This window comes from Dendrobates tinctorius, unplaced genomic scaffold, assembly GCF_039654945.1.
Source record: "Dendrobates tinctorius isolate UK_male_01 unplaced genomic scaffold, ASM3965494v1 ptg000111l, whole genome shotgun sequence".
In the NCBI taxonomy this organism is placed as follows: Eukaryota; Metazoa; Chordata; class Amphibia; order Anura; family Dendrobatidae; genus Dendrobates; species Dendrobates tinctorius.
The window spans coordinates 9,830,731-9,850,950 of NW_027361779.1; positions in this window are offsets into that span (position 1 = coordinate 9,830,731).

The following is a 20,220-nucleotide window of genomic DNA, read 5'->3' on the forward strand; positions in this document are numbered from 1 at the left end:
TGTAACTTTCGGTTTCATCCTCTATTTTCTTCAGGGCGGGTGGAATCTTCGACCTGCCCAAGTGTGGACACTGTGGTAGAGAGAATGCAGCAGATTTGGGACCAAATGGTGGATAAGTTGTCCCTCTCTCAGGAAAAAGTCCAGCAGTTTTCCAACCAGCATAGGACCATTGGTCCCTGGTTTAAAGTGGGTGATATGGTTGGTTGTCGTCAAAGAAAATTTCTATGAAGCTTGCATCTCCAAAGTTCAAGCCCAGATTCATTGGACCTTATAAGATTTTGGAGATTCTTAATCCTGTTTCTTTTCGATTGGCTCTTCCAGCTACGTTTAAGATCCATAATGTGTTTCTTAAATCTCTGTTGAAGAGGTTTGTTGAGCCAGTAGTTCCTATGGCGGCACCTTCTGACCCTGTATTGGTTAAAGGCAATATGGAATATGAGGTAGAGAAAATATTGGATTCTCGTTTGGCTAGACGGAGACTCCAGTACTTGGTCAAATGGAAGGGTTATGGCCAGGAGAATAATTCTTGGGTCTCTGCTTTTGACATTGATGCCGATAGATTGGTTCGTGCTTTTCACTGGGCCCATCCTGATCGGCCTGGTGGCGTGGATGAGGGTTTGGTGACCCCTCCTCAAGGGGGGGTACTGTTGTGAATTCACTTTCTGACCTGCCTCTGGTTGCTAGTGAAGGTAGTGGAGCTGGTTGTATTGACAGAGGAGTCGCAAGTTCTCTTTCCGGGCTCCCTATGGTGGTTACAGGAGGTAATGGAGCTGATCTAATTGACAGAGGCCTGCCACCTGATAATGAGGACGATGATTGGACATCTGGAGTTTCTGACTGGATTTAAGACAGCCGACTCCCTCTATCCCTGCTGGTGATTTTTCCTACCTCCTGAGGTCTTAGTTTCCAGTTCAGTCCCTGCATGCTCAAGCTAAGTGTTCTTTGCTATTGTTCACATTTGATTTGGTTTTGTCTATTCGGTTTTGTGTGGTCAGCTGCGCTGAATTTCCATCCTTATGTTGCTGTTTGTGTCAGTTTGTTTTTTGTCCCTTATTAGATTGGCATATTCTGAAAGAAAAGCAAAAAGAGGCCAGAGTGCTGATACAGTGGGAGAAGTCTAGTGACTTCAGAGTGTAATGTCACGTGTGACTGGATACACCGCCTCCAGCAGGGCGAATTTCTATAACACCCGTGAACCTGGATACACCGCCTCCAGCAGGGCGAATTTAACAGAGTTAAGGGAAACACCAGGGAAACCATTACAATGGAGGGCCCTGCAATAGGGAATGGGGACGTGGAGACCTCCTGAACTCCCCTGAGTCAGTGTCCCTACACTCCTGACGATCCCTAGGCAGGTTCCGCACCTGGCGACGAGCTGGATACCTCAAATCCCTAGCTCGCCCTGCACCTATCCCTTTCTAGTGAACTGGACGGTGCAGAAACTAATCCCACCACTGCACTAATACACACACAAGGAAAGTCACAAACAGGGAAAAACACCACTTAGATTAGCTCTGTTACTATTGCTCCCAGCAACAGAGTACAACACCAAAGTTCAGCTTCACCCCTGAAGCTCGACACCTGAATTCAGCTTCCGCCTGAAGCTATTACACCAGAGATCCCCTGAGCTGCCAGGAACTCCTCTCTGTAGTTCCTTCCTTCACCAGACTTGGTTGGAAATGACCAATAAACACCAAGCATCAGTGAGACCACCTGCAACTCCTTTATAGGTAGGAGCCAGGGATTCACACCTGCTTCATAATCACGTGCAATAACACTAGCGGCCACCGGGGGCAGGTAAACTAAAGTAACCAGAGTGCAATGACCCTAATGGCCACCGGGCTCAAAACTAGAACTAAAACAACCACAGTGTATTGACCCTAATGGCCACCGGGGGCAAAACTAACTTTAAGCAAAAAGCTTAAAGGAAAAAAGGTTACTTGTGCAAAATCTGTCATAATCCAACATGGATCATGACACAGTTTTTGCTATCAGAAGTGTTGGACATTTTTGCAGGATTTTTGCGTGATTGCAGACAGTGTCTTTCCTTTGCTGTCCTTTCTAGTTAGTGTGGGCCCCATCGTTTTCTCAGCCTATTTTCCTACCTGTGTTTGTGTTTTCATCTTGTCTCACCAACAATATATGTTTAGGGGCTGTTTATTCATTTGGGGTCTGCTCTGGGGCAGTTTAGACTTCCTCTTTTCTTGCTTTAGGCTTATTTAGTTCTCCGGCTGTGTCGAGGCGTCTAGAATCATCGTAGGCACGCTCCACAGCTACTGCTAGTTGTGTGGATAGGATCAGGGGTCTGCAATCCGCTTAATTACCAACCTCTCTGGTTTTCTGTAGCTTAGCTTGGTCTTGTTTTCCTCCTCGGTGACCCAATCATAACAGGTACCCCAAGGTGAGAGTGACAAGAGACCCGTTTCCCCTAAACTGGTCCCGGGGTCCAATCATGCTGCATCTATTAGGTATTGACGGTACGAAGGACCTGGACATGTGGCTGCGAACTATCCCCCCTACTTGGTAAATGTCGATGTACGCCCAGGCTGTCTTCATCGCGGATTCGGTTATCAAGGCGGGTGAACCACATCTGTGCCAGGTGCACGTCAGCAGACACCAGGCCAAGGCCCTCCTGGACTCAGGGAGCCTAGTGACACTTGTGCATGTGTCCTTAATCTTGGTTTTAAAACCCACTGAGAAAAATGTGGGTGTTGTGTGTATACATGGTGAACGCCACGAGTATCTGACAGTAGAGGTTTCATTTGTTACGCCATGCAGGGAAATTAAACATGTGATGTGGTGGTGAAGACCCTTCCATACGGTGCTTTACTGCGAAGGGACTTGCCCCTGTTCTGGTCTTTGTGGAAAAATAAAATTAACCCTCCCCGAGCAAATGTTTTTCTGGGCGCAGAACCCAAAGATCTCGACACAAGGGTTCCTACCATAGGGGTTCCCCATAGGGAAGGAATGTGAACCAGATAGGTTTCCCCTAGAGGTGGTGTAGGGACACCGAGCTGGAAGTACCCTGGGGAACCATTGGGACCGCCCAGCTACAGGATCCTACACTAACCTGAGCACGGGAAAGTGTAGTCGAGGTAAATGGGGTTGCTCAGCAACCTGGTGTGGAGTCAGTGTTCCCAGTTAGGCGATCAACCAGGAGTTACTCTACAGGATTGATAAAATCTGGGGTGAGGTGATAGAACAACCGGTAGTGCCCAAATCTTACCATCGGACGGTGCTCAAAATGGCTCACACTCACATGCTGGGAGGGCGCTTGGTGGCCAAAAAGATGCAGGAGAGCATATTGCAATGCTTTTTTGGCCTGGCGTCTTTGCTGAGGTGCAGAGGTTCTGTGAAACATGTCCTGAGTGCCAACTAACCTCACCCACCACAATCTACCGGAGTCCGTTGTTACCTCTGCCCATTATAGAGGTACCTTTTGAGTGGATTGCGATGGATCTGGTAGGGCCAATATTAAAATCTGCCTGGGGCCACCAACAAATATTAGTGGTCGTAGACTGCGCCACCCATTGCCCGAAGGCCATTCCGTTTCGGCACACTTCGGCTAAGCTTATTGCTCGGGAGCTGTTTGCCATGTTCTGTCGCCTTGGGCTACAAAAGGAAATCTTTATTGGTCAGGGGACTCCTTTTATGTCCAAGGTGACAAAGGAAATATGCAAGTTCCTCAATATAAAGCAGTTTTGCATTTCGGTGTACCACCCCCAGACTGACGATTAGTGGAGCACTTTAACAAAACCCTCAAGTCCATGTTGAAGAGTGCAGTTTCCAAGGATGGAAGGTATTGGGACATGTTGTTGACTTGCTTGGTGTTCGCCATTCATGAGGTAACGGAGACTTCAATGGGATTTTCACCCTTTGAGTTTCTGTGTGGCAGCCATCCTAGAGGTCTGCTGACGTAGCCAAAGAGATATGGGAGCAGGAACCTAAGCCACATAAAAGTGTAATAGAGCACATGGCCATTATGCAAGACTGGATCGCAGGGGTCATGCCTATCGTAAAGGAGCATTTGGTAATTGCTCAGGGGGCACAGAGCCGCGCATATAACAGAAAGGCCACGGTACGCTCCTTTAAAGCAGGAGATCGGATTTTATTCTTGGTACTGTGGCATAACGACTGGTCATGTGATTGATGGGCAGTATGTATCACAGAGGGGGATGGCCCTGTGATGGAAGTCTGGGCGTGTTTTGCTCAGCAGATCTACTACTGAGGGTTTTGCTATACATTGGGAGGCTTCCAGGTGACTTGGAGGATTGGGTGGGTCCAGTCCCCTGCATATCCACCCAAGGGGTGTGTGTCTGAATACCTAAAGAAGTCTGTGTGTATAGTTGTGAGGTTCAGGACCTGCAGTGAGGTCATGATCATGTGACCAGCCCATGTGATCCATACCTCACCTGTGGGTATGGTTACAGGCTATGTGATCGAGGTGTGTTTAGCACATGGGAGTGAGTGTTTAGGAGTCTGGCAGAGTGCACAGACTTACATGTTTCCTCATCATCCGTGTATTTCTGGAGCTGGGCATTAGCCTCCTTCTCTATCTTGAGCTCTTGAAGAACTTTATCCTGCTCCTCTGCCAGGCAGCGACGCTCTCATCCTCTCTCCAAAGAAACTCCTGCTGATGCTTCTCTTGGGCCTCTCTGAGCACCTCCATATCGTTCAATATGGCCTTGTTCTCGGTTTGACACGTTAACAGGTGACCTCTGAGCTCAGAGACTTCCTTCTCCAGCTCATCCACTCTGTGCTCAGCTGCTTGCCTTATGACCCTTTCTTGTTCGACATGCTCTTTTACAGTCTCTTTAAGCATCTCTATTGTTTGATCCTGCTCTCTTTTGGCCAACACGTGTCGCGCCATAACTTCTTTAATTAGATTTTAAGATGGGCTCTCTTGCCCACCTACACTCTGCCTCTTCAGAGTTCCACCTATTCCTGCATCCACAGGTTCAACTCTCTCTCGACTCTCGGTAACTTCAGAGAACTCCAGCTCTTCAGCATCAGGTACTCTTGAGCCTTCATCATACTAAGCCATCTCACCAGTGTGTAGCCAGTCCCGCCTTTCTGCAGCCCCCGCGACGAGAGCAAGATTTATCATTTTTACTCGGCTCCACCTTACTACACTCTCTTTCCCTGGCGTTCGAGTCACAGTCTGAATTGGAGTCACCCCCACTTACCCTGTCATCCTGAAACAGCAAGTCCCCACTTGCAGGTGTTGAACCCCTTTCCTGGAGCTACCCCGTTTCCCACGGTCACACATTTTCTCACCCTAGCTAAGTTCCCGAGTTGGTCAGATCCACACTTTCTCCCGGTCACCCGGAACTCTGGACTATCGACCTTAGGTTGTGCTACCTCGCTACCTCCTCTTTTGAGCCACCACACACTTCATCAACTTCCCATGCATCTTCAAAGAACACAAAGTCCCGGCCCCTCTCAAAGGAGTACAATAAGTTCAGTGCTATACCGCCATCTTGGCACTCGACACTTTTGGACATATCAATCATCATTCTGTCCACAGTATAGTCCACAATGACCCCATGGATGCAGCGAACCTTGACGTTTTCCTCAGTCAGACAGAGAACAAGAGGATTTCCCGTCAGAGTCACCTGACTCTTGAGTCCAGCCATCCAGAAACTCCTTCACGGGAAGTCTATGCCGCACTCGGAATAAGTACAACACAAACACCGCTGTTCCTCAGACATGTCCACTGAGGTAACCGGTGCCGCCCCTTTTGAAAGCTCTGCCCCTTTCTGGGCCACTATCCCCTTTTGGGACTCCACCCCTTTTTGGGTCACCGTACCCATTCGTGATTTTCCCATATCCCGTCTACAGGCCTGCGCACAGCAGTCTATCTGTCCCAACAGTACCACAGTGCACTTAGGTCTTTCTGGGCTGGTACTGGCCCTTTAAGAGTTTGTGTGACCTGGTTCACACTGTCCTCCTATGATACCTCACCAGCTCCTGCTGGCACTGCCACCAACCACCGACACCTCCAGATGCTGCTCATAAGCTGCTGCTGCTGCCACTGCAGCCCCTGCTGCAGAGTCTCTTGCTGCAACTTGCAACTGCAGCTCCCACTACCGCAAGTCCTTGCACGGCTCAGCACTGCAGACTTTGTGGACCCATCAATACACAGCAAGATTCCTAACCCCGCCGAGTTACAGCCAGACGCTTTTCACCTTCATGGCCCAGCCGAGCCACAGCAAGCTGTCTTGAAAAAAACTTTGTGACCCTGCCGAGCCACAGCAAACACCTCACACATGGTTTTTTTTTTTTAAAAAAACAGTCTCTCACTGACCCTGGTCAGCACAACAAGGACTCCTGTCTGTTACCTGTTGGTGCCAGTCACACAGGTTCCCGTGTGCCTCTTATCCTCTGAGGCACCCTATAGCCACTTCTCACACAGTCTTTCACTGACCCCGGTCAGCATACAACAGACTCCTGTCTGTTACCTGTTGGTGACGGCCACACAGGTTCCCAGATGCCTCTTCTCCTCAGAGGTATCCCACAAACATTTCTCACTGATCCTGGTCAGTAACGCTCATGGTTGTCAGACCGTCCACTCCTCTGGCTCAGACTAGCCAGCACTGCAACCTGGGCTTCTTGGACCATTGCCCGCAGTCTAGCACCAATTGTAACGATTGTATTCACTCAGCTGCATAGGAGGAAACAGGAGGTACATTCTCTTCACCATCCATGTGAGTTTATTTGCTCCATAAACCCTCAAATCCGGAACAAAAGAGGTAAACAGTCTTTACATCAGACAAGGCAGACATGGCATTAATGTCCATAGCAGAGCTCTATCTGGAGCAACAGACACAGGAATGCTTCTCCTTTGCACACAGACCACTCTGTACTGTCTCACCTGGACACATGAATGTTTGTGCACACTGCCAGTCTCCCAAACACTCACTCCATGTGCTAAACACACCTCAATTACATAGCCTGTAACCACACCCACAGGTGAGGTATGGATAACATGGGCTGGTCACATGGTCATGACCTCACTGCAGGCCCTGAACGTCACAACCATACACACAGCCTTCTTTAGGTATTCAGACACACACCCCTTGGGTGGGTATGTAGGTGACTGGACCCACCCATCTCTCCAAGTCACCTGGAAGCCTCCCAATGTATAGCAAAACCCTCAGCAGTAGATCTGCTGAGAAAAATACGCCCAGGGTTCCATCACAGGGCCACCCACCTTTGCGATACATACCGCCCATCAATCCCATGACCAGTCTCCATGCCACAGTACCCACAGCCGAAAGTAAGCTTATGGCCAAGTGGCAAGGGCCATATGTAGTCCAGGAAAAGGTTGAGGAGGTGAACTACCGAGTATACCAGCGCGGGAAGAGAAAACCCGAACAGTTGTGCCACATCAATCTGTTAAAGGCATAGAAGGACAGGGAGAGTATATGTTTGCAGGTGCAACTCCAGAAAGTATTATCTGGGGACCCTCTGATAGCGGTCCGGATGGGGGCCAAGAAAGCGGTAAAAATAGGCGATACACTCTCTTGAAACCACAGCATTGAGAAGTTCGAAAACTAGTACAAGAGAACCTGGATGTATTCTCAGAACTACCAGGCCGCAACTTTGTCATCCAGCATCTGTCATCCTCACATAAGGTTGTGAATGAAGCAGTGTCATGAACTGGAGGCCCAGAGACAGCCTATCGTGAGTGAGGCGAGACAAATGCTCCGGCTAGAAGTAATTGAGGTGTCCCGAAGTGAGTGGGCTAGCCCCATTGTGCTAATCCCAAAGTTGGATGGATCATTACGGTTCTGTAATGACTTTCAACTGAATGAGGTGTCGAAGTTCAACCTTTATCCAATGCCCTGGGTGGACGAGCTGATCGAGTGACTGGGGCAGGCCCAGTAGTTTACCATGCTCGATCTGACCAAGGGATACTGGCAGGTACCTCTCACAGAGTCAGAAAAAGAGAATACCACCTTTTTATCACCAGAGGGTATGTACCACTATGTCATCTTACCCGTTGGACTACATGGGGCACCAGGCACATTCCAGAGGCTAATGGACATAGTGCTAGAACCACATCGGAAGTATGAATTAGTGTACTTGGATGACATCATCATCTTTAGTAGAGACTGGCATATCCACTTGTACCCGGGTAAAAGTGGTAGTGAATTCGCTCAGAGCCATGAGCTTGACACCAAATCCCAAGAAATGTTCGATAGGGCTCGAGGAAGTCCGGTACTTAGGGTACGTGATCAGCCGTGGGGTTATTAAACCCCAAATATATAAAATCAAGGCCATACAGAACTGTCCCCGACCTGTTACCACCAAACAGGTGAGAGAGTTTCTTGACATTGTTGGGTATTACTGGAAGTTTATACCTAATTTCTCTGGGAGAACAACACCCCTAACCGATCTCCTAAAGGGAAAGAAGTCAGTCATGGTCTGGTGGAACCTTCAAGCAGAGGAAGCATACCAGTCTATGAAGGTGGCGCTGTGCGGACAGCCCATCCTCATCAGCCCAAACTTCAAGAGAGACTTTGTCGTACAGACAAACACCTCTAACATCGGCCTATGGAGGTCCTGTAACAGGAGATGAATGGAGAAGAATATCTGGTCACCTGCCTGAGTAAGAAACTCACACCAGCCAAAAAGAATTATAGCCTAGTGGAGAAGGAGTGCCTGGCTATTAAGTGGACATTGGAGTCCCTACGCTGTTAATTGCTCTGTTGACCATTTTGCTTGGTGACGGATCATTTACCTTTGGTCTGGATGGGAAATGCCAAGGAGAGGAATCCTCAGGTAACCCGATGGTTCCTGTCTCTGCAAAATTACAATTTCATCATGGAACATTGTGCAGGGATGGTGCAAGGGAATGCGAACGCCCTGTCACTGGCACCCTGTATGGTGTCAAGTGTTCAACCGCACAAGTTTGAATGAGGGGGGATATATTAGGCAATGTGGGGGATTATATGTGAGGGTCGGTATGAATATGTCTACATTCCTGGCTCTGTCTTCTGGAAATACCTGCTCCACATGTGTGACAAACGGCCCACCGCTACCACCAAAACGCGACGGACAGCGGACCCTGTGTCATCAATATGTCTCAATCCCACCACTGGAAGGGCAGTCTCCAATGAAGGAAACCACCTATGCCCAAACATGGTATCCATCCACAGACAGCTGTTTCAGGGTATTGCCCCTCATCAGTGTAGAGTAGGAAACTGGCTAGTAGGAGCAATGCCTAGTAAAAGACTGCGAAAATGAGGATGAGTGACCTCATGGAGATCAACATCCGACACTGCGGAGACACCATCACATGTTTCTCAACGCAGTGATTCTAGAGCAATGCCCCCATCCCTTATGGGAAGTATGCAAAAACATGTAAATCAACAGCCGCGGAGACACCATCACATGTTTCTCAATGCAAGCAATGACTAGCCAGGTCTTTCACCGGGAAGGAACAACCACGGGAAGGGCAGTCTCCAATGAAGGAAACCACCTATCCCAAAATATGGTATCCATCCACAGACAGCTGTTTCGGGGTATTGCCCCTCTTCAGTGTGGAGTAGGAAACTGGCTAGTAGGAGCAATGCCTAGTAAAAGACTGCGAAAATGAGGATGAGTGACCTCATGGAGATCAACATCCGACACTGCGGAGACACCATCACATGTTTCTCAATGCAGTGATTCTAGAGCAATGCCCCCATCCCTTATGGGAAGTATGCAAAAACATGTAAATCAACAGCCACGGAGACACCATCACATGTTTCTCAACGCAAGCAATGATTAGCCAGGTCTTTCCCCGGGAAGGAACAACCACGGGAAGGGCAGTCTCCAATGAAGGAAACCACCTATGCCAAAACATGGTATCCATCCACAGACAGCTGTTTCGGGGTATAGCCCCTCATCAGTGTGGAGTAGGAAACTGGCTAGTAGGAGCAATGCCTAGTAAAAGACTGCGAAAATGAGGATGAGTGACCTCATGGAGATCAACATCCGACACTGCGGAGACACCATCTCATGTTTCTCAACGCAGTGATTCTAGAGCAATGCCCCCATCCCTTATGGGAAGTATGCAAAAACATGTAAATCAACAGCCGTGGAGACACCATCACATGTTTCTCAACGCAAGCAATGACTAGCCAGGTCTTTCACCGGGAAGGAACAACCACGGGAAGGGCAGTCTCCAATGAAGGAAACCACCTATGCCAAAACATGGTATCCATCCACAGACAGCTGTTTCGGGGTATTGCCCCTCATCAGTGTGGAGTAGGAATCTGGCTAGTAGGAGCAATGCCTAGTAAACGACTGCGAAAATGAGGATGAGTGACCTCATGGAGATCAACATCCGACACTGCGGAGACACCATCACATGTTTCTCAACGCAGTCATTCTAGAGCAATGCCCCCATCCCTTATGGGAAGTATGCAAAAACATGTAAATCAACAGCCGCGGAGACACCATCACATGTTTCTCAACGCAAGCAATGACTAGCCAGGTCTTTCGCCGGGCATTGCTCTAGAATCACTGCGTTGAGAAACATGTGATGGTTTCTCCCCAGTGTCGGATGTTGATCTCCATGAGGTCACTCATCCTCATTTTCGCAGTCTTTTACTAGGCATTGCTCCTACTAGCCAGTTTCCTACTCCACACTGATGAGGGGCTATACCCCGAAACAGCTGTCTGTGGATGGATACCATGTTTTGGCATAGGTGGTTTCCTTCATTGGAGACTGCCCTTCCCGTGGTTGTTCCTTCCCAGTGAAAGACCTGTCTAGTCATTGCTTGCGTTGAGAAACATGTGATGGTGTCTCCGCGGCTGTTGATTTACATGTTTTTGCATACTTCCCATAAGGGATGGGGGCATTGCTTTAGAATCACTGCGTTGAGAAACATGTGATGGTGTCTCCGCAGTGTCGGATGTTGATCTCCATGAGGTCACTCATCCTCATTTTCGCAGTCTTTTACTAGGCATTGCTTCTACTAGCCAGTTTCCTACTCCACACTGATGAGGGGCTATACCCCGAAACAGCTGTCTGTGGATGGATACCATGTTTTGGCATAGGTGGTTTCCTTCATTGGAGACTGCCCTTCCCGTGGTTGTTCCTTCCCGGTGAAAGACCTGGCTAGTCATTGCTTGCGTTGAGAAACATGTGATGGTGTCTCCGCGGCTGTTGATTTACATGTTTTTGCATACTTCCCATAAGGGATGAGGGCATTGCTCTAGAATCACTGCGTTGAGAAACATGTGATGGTGTCTCCGCAGTGTCGGATGTTGATCTCCATGAGGTCACTCATCCTCATTTTCACAATCCCACCACTGACACGGGTGTATCAGCGGATGGAGGGACGCGACACACTGCCGGCACACAGCTATCACAGGCACAGTGGGGGCTTATCTTAGTTATCCCACCACTGGCATTATGTGACAAAAATGCAGCAAGCTAACCTTGCTCTAACAATTTACCACAGGGGGGTTATTTTGGGTGCCCCACCACTGCTAACAACCTTCCAAGAACTGCAGGGATTTATGTATATCCCACTTTCTCAGTTCCACTTTTGAACTCGCAGCTATCCAGCTCCCCCCTTACCCTCAGGTCAGTAAGAGAACTGCACCTAGGATAATTAGTCGCCGGACGGGCTGCTTGTTGTGCACGGGCAATCAGGCTACCGCAGTAAGGGAATTATCAATGCTGTGGCCGCAGCCCCCCTTTAGCAATATAAGACCCTTCTGTCCTGCCAACTAGCCTGATCAATCGCACACACCACGCTGCCACCATCCATGCTTTTCTTAATTCACAGAGTTAAATTAAGAGGGTCCGTGGCAAACCCCTGAAATCAGTAGCGATTATCTAAAAGAGGTGCATAGTTCGTTTCTTAGAGCATGGAGACAAATGGATAATTTTACAATTTATTCCCAAAAGGGCAGTGATTATACAGATAAAAGTTGCTATAAAGTTGAGACATTATATATGTACAAATACAAATATAAAACAAAGTGGATGAAAGAACAGAAAATAACACTCACATGTGCGTAGTTGGTATCAGGCAGACCATGTGGCTGAGGGGGGAGGGGCGCTTAACCAAACGTCCCCACTCATCGGCACGTCTCTCTGGCACGAGGACTTGAGCTGCTCTCCCAGAGTTTGGGGAGGGAATCCCTTATCCTATTGGGTCTGTGACCTCACGAAGTGGGTGGTCTGGGAAGGTCCCACCTCCCTCTTTCCAAGTTATGATTTGGCTACAAAACTTAGAATAACTATATCTTAATGGGTGAAGCTCGTATGAACTCACCAAGGGTATCATGTTTCTCAGGGTAATGAACCCAACAAGAAAACATCAAGAATGCACTAGATAGGACGCTCCATTTGGAAGCCATCCATATCTCCATTTCTAGAAGTTCGAGAATCGTGAAACTTAGGGGCTTAGAAAGCTGGTTTCATTGCTTACACGGGGATATGTTTATTATATCTCTGAGGTGTATGGTTTTTACAATGCGGTCTCTTATAGTTTTATTCAGCCACATGGTCTTAAACAAAGGAACATTCTTTTTCACTCAGCTTAATTAACATCCCTTGCAGGGGGAGAGGAGGGGGACTTCGACAGGAAATGCCCGGCATCATGTTTCAGATGCAAGCAGGGAGCTGATAAGGCCGGGGGAAGGGGCTGCTGAAAGCTGACAGTGTACAATGTAGCTCAGCTGGAAAGGGGAGATTCTGGGAGATTCCAACAGTAAACATCATACTTTGCAGACATTACATTACAGCATGTCAGCCTGCTTTCCTACATATCCTAATGTGTTGTTCCTCACTGATGCATGTGCCTATTGGTAAATCCTGCCCCCTGTGCCAACACCTTTGTCTTTGCTGTTCACTCTGATCTAAAGCTTATACTGTAGAATCCTCCTCACTAGGTGAGCCCCAAACATGTTGTAACTGTCATCTGAACATTTATGTAGTCATTAAAGACTTTTTTTCCCACAGATTGGATATAGATGATTTAATATAGTGGTTGCTCCGCTTTCCATTCCTGGATTTCTTTCTGGCTTTCATGAGAAAAAGGTGCTATTTTCATCCCTGTAAGGCAGTGAGGGGGATCATTTGCCAGGGTCAATATGTGTCCCCCAGGTTGCAGAGTCTTATTAAACCCTCTGAAGTGCCTTATGTCCACAGCAAGATGCCTGTGAGTCACAAGGCAAAATAAAATAAAGAATGGATTGGTCCAAGCTGTGACTCAGTCAGATTTTTAGAAAAACTTGTTAAGGGCTTTTATTTTTAGAGTTATTTGCAGGTTTGGTAGTGGGCCAAATCCATTTCTCCACTCCAGGTTTTAGAAGTGGCTCTATGACCACAATTCTTTTTAAATCTGTCAGTTTTGCCTTAGGTGTGTCAGTTAGCAATCCACAGAGCAGGTGATTCTGTGCACCTCAGGTCTGTGCTGAGCTAACATAAAGCCAGGGAAGTCAAGACAGCTGACACACCCAAGAGACACGACAGTGTTATTTGTTAAATAGTTTATAACTCTATCTTTTAGATTTCAGTCTTTCAGATTTCAGTCGACGAGAGAGACGAGTTTGGGAGTACAAATTTATGACGAACTTTGACACTCTCAGTGCTGGAATGAATGTGTCGCATGGATTTATGTCTTTTTACATCAATTAAGGAATTTCCTTTTAAAACCTTGCGGGGCAACACAGAACTAGACCCCAATCAGAGGACCATAAAACATCCAGACTCCTTATCTATGAACTGGTCCAATGTTTATATTTATGTTTCTCCCTCTCCCATATTGATAGTTCTGCTTCACGTCACTTGTCTTATCTATTGCATTTTTTCTAGGCTGTATTGTGCATAAATATGTGACTTCAGATTTTGTATTAGTCTAGCCTGATGAAGAGACCTGAGTAGTCTCGAAAGCTTGCAATGTATTACCATCTTTTCAGTTAGCCATTAAAAGGTATCAACTACTGAGGACTCTCAATCTTGAATATTTTTCTATCCACTGGCTAACACGGTAGAAAGATATACATCTTTCCTGTATCAGATTTCAGTAAAACTTTGGCCCCTGCAATCCACTGTCAATAAAATGATCTCAGTCTCTACCAGTGCTGCCTGGCTGGGGAAGCTTTGCATTCATTCAGCGGAAAAGCACCCCTTCTTCAAGCTTTGGCGAGTGAATAGGACTGCTGCATGAAGCATTAAATCTTATTCTAAAGGTGGTCTCAGTGTGTGTATTAGCAGGGTATTTTTATTCATGTACATCTTCATGTACTTCTCAGTGCCTTTTTCATTTCTGTTTGGCTATTGGGAGTGCAGCAGCTGAGATGAATTGGTCATTAATTGTGGCACTGTTCATAGGCAGGTAGTAAGGCACTGAACAGCATGTGAATAACAACACCCTGCCAATAAACACACTAAGATCAGCTTTACAATAAGTGTGAATGTGATTGCTTTATGCAGCAGCACCAACTCTCTCTGGTGTGGAAGGGGAGTTAGAGATATTGAGCATTGAGGTAGAGGTGAGAGCTGGGTGCACATGATATAAATATCTAAGGGTGGATTGAGCTACTGAGGAGTAGTAAAGCTTTCAGAAAGAGGTTGAGGAAATGGTTTTCTTATAAACCACAATGATGTGACTCTGCAGTTGTGTATGTTTTATTCTGAAATACTGTATTGTTTCAGAGGAAATATACTTTCTAAGGGTATCTGACATTATGAATTTCTGATGACATGTCCAAGGCAGGTCTCTGGTGGCTTCAGTCTACCCCAATCCTAGAGACTTACAGGTCTCTCCCTACGTGTGTGTGTATAGAGAGATCTGTCATTCAAGTAGAGCGGGATAGGGAAAAGCCAGTGGGACATGCCTTGGACTACTCATCTGAGATACATTGTCCCCATCCAACCTTAAAAGTATGTTTTCTCTGAAACACTGTAGTGTATCAGAGTAATATAGAATAAACAGATGCAGTTGAAGCAGTGACAGAACGACATCGCTGGGCAGAACTCAAATACAGTACAGTAGTCGACGAGGCACATTAACATCATTACCATTGCTGTCGACCTCGTCCATTTCTGTGACCATACTCTGCTCGCACCACCACTTGAAGCAGTGACTGAAGGACACCGCAGGGTAGGACTCAAATACAGTACAGTTAAAAAGGAGGCAGAAATAAAATGTAATAAACATGTGGATTGCCCCGTGCAAGGGCCATGGGGTACTCTGAGCCGGGCCCGGTGGATTTCAATGGGAGATGTCACGGTAGCTGTGACCCGGTCCGTGGCCCTCGACGTCCATTGTAAAAGGGGGTTAAGAGTGATGAAATAAAGTTTATGTGTGAATGATATGTGACGCCACCTGTGGTGTTCGGCAATGAAGATGTTAAGCCGATTCTGCAGACAGATCCTCTGGGACAGATGGTGGGGGGCAGCAATGATGGTGTAGCCCTCCACAGGCAGGGCTGTAGTCCCATGGCAGAGTAGAAGAAGAAGATAGGTGCTAAGGGAGAGGGTGTAGTGTCTGGCACAGAGATGTAGCAGTGCTGAGTGGGTTGGCGCAGTAATAAGCGGAGGACACCAGGGCATGTAGTTCCAAAGTTTTACTCACAGTCTGTTGTGCATACAGGTGCCCGCCTCGGTGCCGTGTCCTCCAGGTCAGGGGCTCAGCCAACCTCCAGGCAAGATGAAGTACTCCGTTTCAACACTCCGCCAACATATGTGTCTTTTCTGAACGTCTCCCTTTTGCGCCTATAGTGAAGTACTCTCAGTACTGAGTTACACTGGAGTTCCTCCTGTCAGATATTCCTATGAACTCTACTTGTATGGCAGACAGCTGTAGCCTGCTTCGGGGACTCCTTGCTACTAAGTCCCGGCTCACTCTCGTTGCTGTTGTGCCCCCAAGTCTTGTGTGGGAATAAAGTGGTGACTACTTCTATTCCTCCGGTGTCTGCTGCAGGACCATTAGTATCCATACAACCTCGGGGACCGGACCCCGGCCTTGCGCTGTGAACTTGGGAAGGGTTCTGCTCTAACCTTAATCCTTAGTCCTCCTCTCCTTACGTTCCCTACTATTCCTTCTTTCTTATGGAGAGAGTTAGGCTTTCCATCAATGTCTCTTTCCTGTGCCAGCGGACCCAGGTCACTGAGGTTGGCTGCAGCACTTCCTTCATCCATCCCACTCAGGGGATCTTCACTCTTCCACTCACTCTGTTAGACTGACTAAATTCCAAACTCTTCCCGCTATTTGGAGCCCACTAAACTCTACCCGCCTCCCAGCACGCTTCGTGTTCCAAGCAGGGAGCCACCAAAGGGTGCTTTGCTATACTACTGTGTTGTGTGGTATGCGGTGTCTCCACCTTACCAGAATGGTGGGGTACCACACCTCAGGAGGAGGTGCAGTACCTCTGTGGCGACTGAACCCTCAGGGACGCCACATACCCCCCGTTAAAAGCAGCATGTCCGCGGGCTGCAAGTGAAACAAAGACAGGCAAAAATCATCAGGAACATACAAAAATTTTTGAATGCTTAATGAATAGTACTTATCTAAACTTCCCAATGTGGGAGGCACTGACTCTTGAACGTTGCATAACAATTTAACAGACTATCTATAACTTAACATACTAACTAATTTTAAAGTTATATTACCTAATTTAAAGTGCTATGGAAGTAAACTCACTACCAGTTCAAGTATTATCATCAACACATTTTTCTTCTCTTTGTCTTTCACATTTTCACTGTCTCTGCTAGACCATGGGTGACAACCGCTGATGCCTGGTTCGTCACCTGCATTCTTAATAAATAATAATCTTTATTTTTATAATCTTTATATAGCGCTAACATATTCTGCAGCGCTTTACAGTTCGCACACACATTATCATCACTGTCCCTGATGGGGCTCACAATCTAAATTCCCTATTGGTATGTTTTTAGAATGTGGGAGGAAACCCACGCAAACACGGGGAGAACATACAAACTCCTTGCAGATGTTGTCCTTGGTGGGATTCAAACCCAGGACCCTAACCACTGAGCCACCGTGCCGCCACATTCAAATCATTATTCAAAATTTTACATCTTTATTAAAGTCCTAATCAAATACCTAAATACTACTATCAGGTAAGCTCTATATAAAATCTGTTATATTATTATCAACATTTTTATAAGACACAGCATACAATACTTCACATTAAGAAAAAACTAGGCAAAAACTGAAGAACCAAAGAAAAAAAAAACATGATAAACGAGAAGGCACAACAGTGCCAATATCCTCCTGGGTAACAGTTAGTCAATTATTCTTAATGATGGTCCCCTCCTGGGGTGGTGGAAGCGTGTCGCTTTGTTGAGGTATTACTGTGATTGGTTGGCTGTGCCACCTCATATGTGTGTGCGGGGTCTGTGTGGGCTCTGCTGGGCTGATCGGTGGTCTGTGCGGGCTCTGCCGGGCTGATCAGGGGTCGGTGCTGTACAGACCCCCGATCAGCCCGGCAGATCCCACACAGACCCCCGATCAGCCCGGCAGAGCCCACACACACACAGCCCCACAGACCCCCGCACACATTCTCCTCCTGTACACATAGTCTCCGCCCATTACTCACATTTCCCATAGACATACATTGGACTCGCTACTCATTACGAGTACCCGAGTATTAGGAGCTACTCGTAATGCATACAGTATTTCACTACTCGCTCATCCCTAGTCACCACGGAACTGAGACAGATCAAAAGTTAAAGGGTTTTATTTACAAGGATATGATACTCCTCGCAAGGAGAAAGCAGTGGGGGTTAAACTGGTTTTAAAGCAGTATATCAAACAGTCAAAAAGAATAACAGTTAGAAACAGGTGTTCTTGGAACTTATCAGTCTGCTGAGTCCATGCTTGTAGGGTCATCTCCCGCGTTGGTGCCGTCAGCAGCGGCACTTGATGTCTCTCTACTTGCTATAGGCTCTGCAGTCTCTAAGGACCCACAACAGGGGTCTTGGGGGTTAATGAAGAAATGCAGGGGGGAACACAAGACATTCCGGGTGTTCCCTGCTCTGAGTCTATGCTCCAAAACTAAACAGTCTCTCCACAAGAATCAAGGGCTCTGAGTCTCCATAAGTCTCTCAACAGGAGTTAGGGGCTCTGCACCAACACCGCAGGTACTGGGGCTACGCACGGGGTTCACTGTCTCTGCACGGGGTCAGAGTGCACCTCTCCAGTCACTGCACGCTCTGGTCTCACGTACTCACAAGATGCAATCTCTCTGCACAGTCCCCCTGGATTTGTCCTCTGAATGGGAGTTCTCTCTTCTCCCCTGCATGCAGCTGCAACCTGCCCTGTCCCCTGCACATGCTGCTCTGAGCTTCACGTGCTCTCCAGCTGCCCTCCTTCCTGTACCTCTCTCCTCCCAGCAGTCACATGACCCAGCACATCCAGAACAGAAAGTCTAGCAAGCCTGCTGTCTGGCCAAGTGGTTCCAGATCAGGAGCGTAGAATGTAACCCCCCTCTGAGGCTTCTTGTGCTTCACCCCCTTACTAAAACACTGGCTTTCTTTAAAGACAGAGGATTATATGCCAGAAAATAAGACTAATGGTTCTTGTAATGAGAACAGAAATAATACTGTAGATACAAGGACACAAGGAGAGATGGCTAGAGTGTGTCAAACAAGCTGTGCTCCAGTTATTGTAATACAAAGTTCAATACAAACAGTATAAACAATTTCTACAGACTATTCTCTTCCAAATGCCTACCTGGCTTCCGATAATCGGTCCATGCTGCTACAGCACCCTAGCTAGAGAAACCTGCTCTGTACCCTAGCACGGTTGAACACCGGTGTCATGCTCACAGTTATGCATCACTGTGGAGAAAATCTGCCAGCTTTTGCTTTGTTCTGATGTAGTGGTGCCAAGTTTGCTGTGTTGCACTCCTCCTTCAGGTTAACAGTTCCTTCTTCTTCTGGGTCTGGGCAAGCCTCATCCCACTTTCAATGCTGAGGGGTCACTGGAGCCACAGCATTGCTTTCTCTCTCCAGGTTACAGGTGCTTGGAGAAATAACTTTGGTTGTGTTATGCGACTTTTTCCTTCTAACACGGTCCTGCTATGGTAACCAGGCACTATTTTCTCCCTTAGCCCTCTGTCAGGCACAGCTCATTTGACAGGCACTGCTCAATTAGTTTTGTTCCTCTCTCCTCTCCAAATTATTTCAAAATCTTTACCTCCCAGTTATTTCCTGTCTTTACATGCTCTTTGAAGCCTGATCTCACAGGTTTACAGTAGATCTTCTGGAAAGCAGATCATACCTTTCTGGTTTCTCAGACTCACTGTACCTGAAGGCAGAAAAACACGGCACTCAAGAGAAAAAAAAAAGGAGAGGATTGATTGGTGCTCAAGTTAGGTATCCAACCCTTAAATATATACAAAAATACTTGGCACTCAAAATTGAAGAAGCAGTATTTCTTTTATTGTGCATCCAGACACAAATAGACTCATATCACATATGAACGTTTTCGGTCCAAAACCAAAGACCTTCATCAGATAGGTCTTTTTAGTTTCATTAGAGAAGACTATATTTTACAGAAAGGTAAACAAAAGAACAAAACGAAAATATGTCAGAAAATGCAATATATACATATAATGCAATCAGTTCAAAAAAATCAAACATCAAAATATATAATGAAAGATGGAGGCCACAGAAATTCATTCCATCAGTGTAGAAGAGGCTTCCAGATATCATTTGTGCCGTGTAGTAGGGTGAGAGCCAGGCCTGGAACAAAGTCCGAGGATACAGTGAATTAAATATAAGTATGAAAGGATATCTATGTGCTCACAATATGTTCATCAGTGCAGAAAAGATGTCTATGATGACAAAAATGATTGACTGAAGAGGATATACCTGTAAAAGAAACAGTGAGGGTAATAAATATCCTTAAGCAGGAGTGGAATCTATGCTGCTGAAAAGAGAGAACATATATGCAGATAATTGGTACACCAAGAAAACCAAGGGGTTAAATAAATAGCATGAGTGTCTGAAACAGTGTGATTGGATAGTAGACTTATCAAGAAGAGTCCCCCTGACAAAGGAGAAATCCGAAACGCGCGTCGGGGAGCATCACACACCATTTGCATTCCTGCCCTACTATAAGGTAATTATTGGTGTTAATGTATTAGGGTACAATAGCGTGACTGAGCCTCTCAGGTTCCTGGTGGGTTATTTACTTTCAGGACGGCTTTTTGGTAGTGGTCATTATAATACTGGCAGAC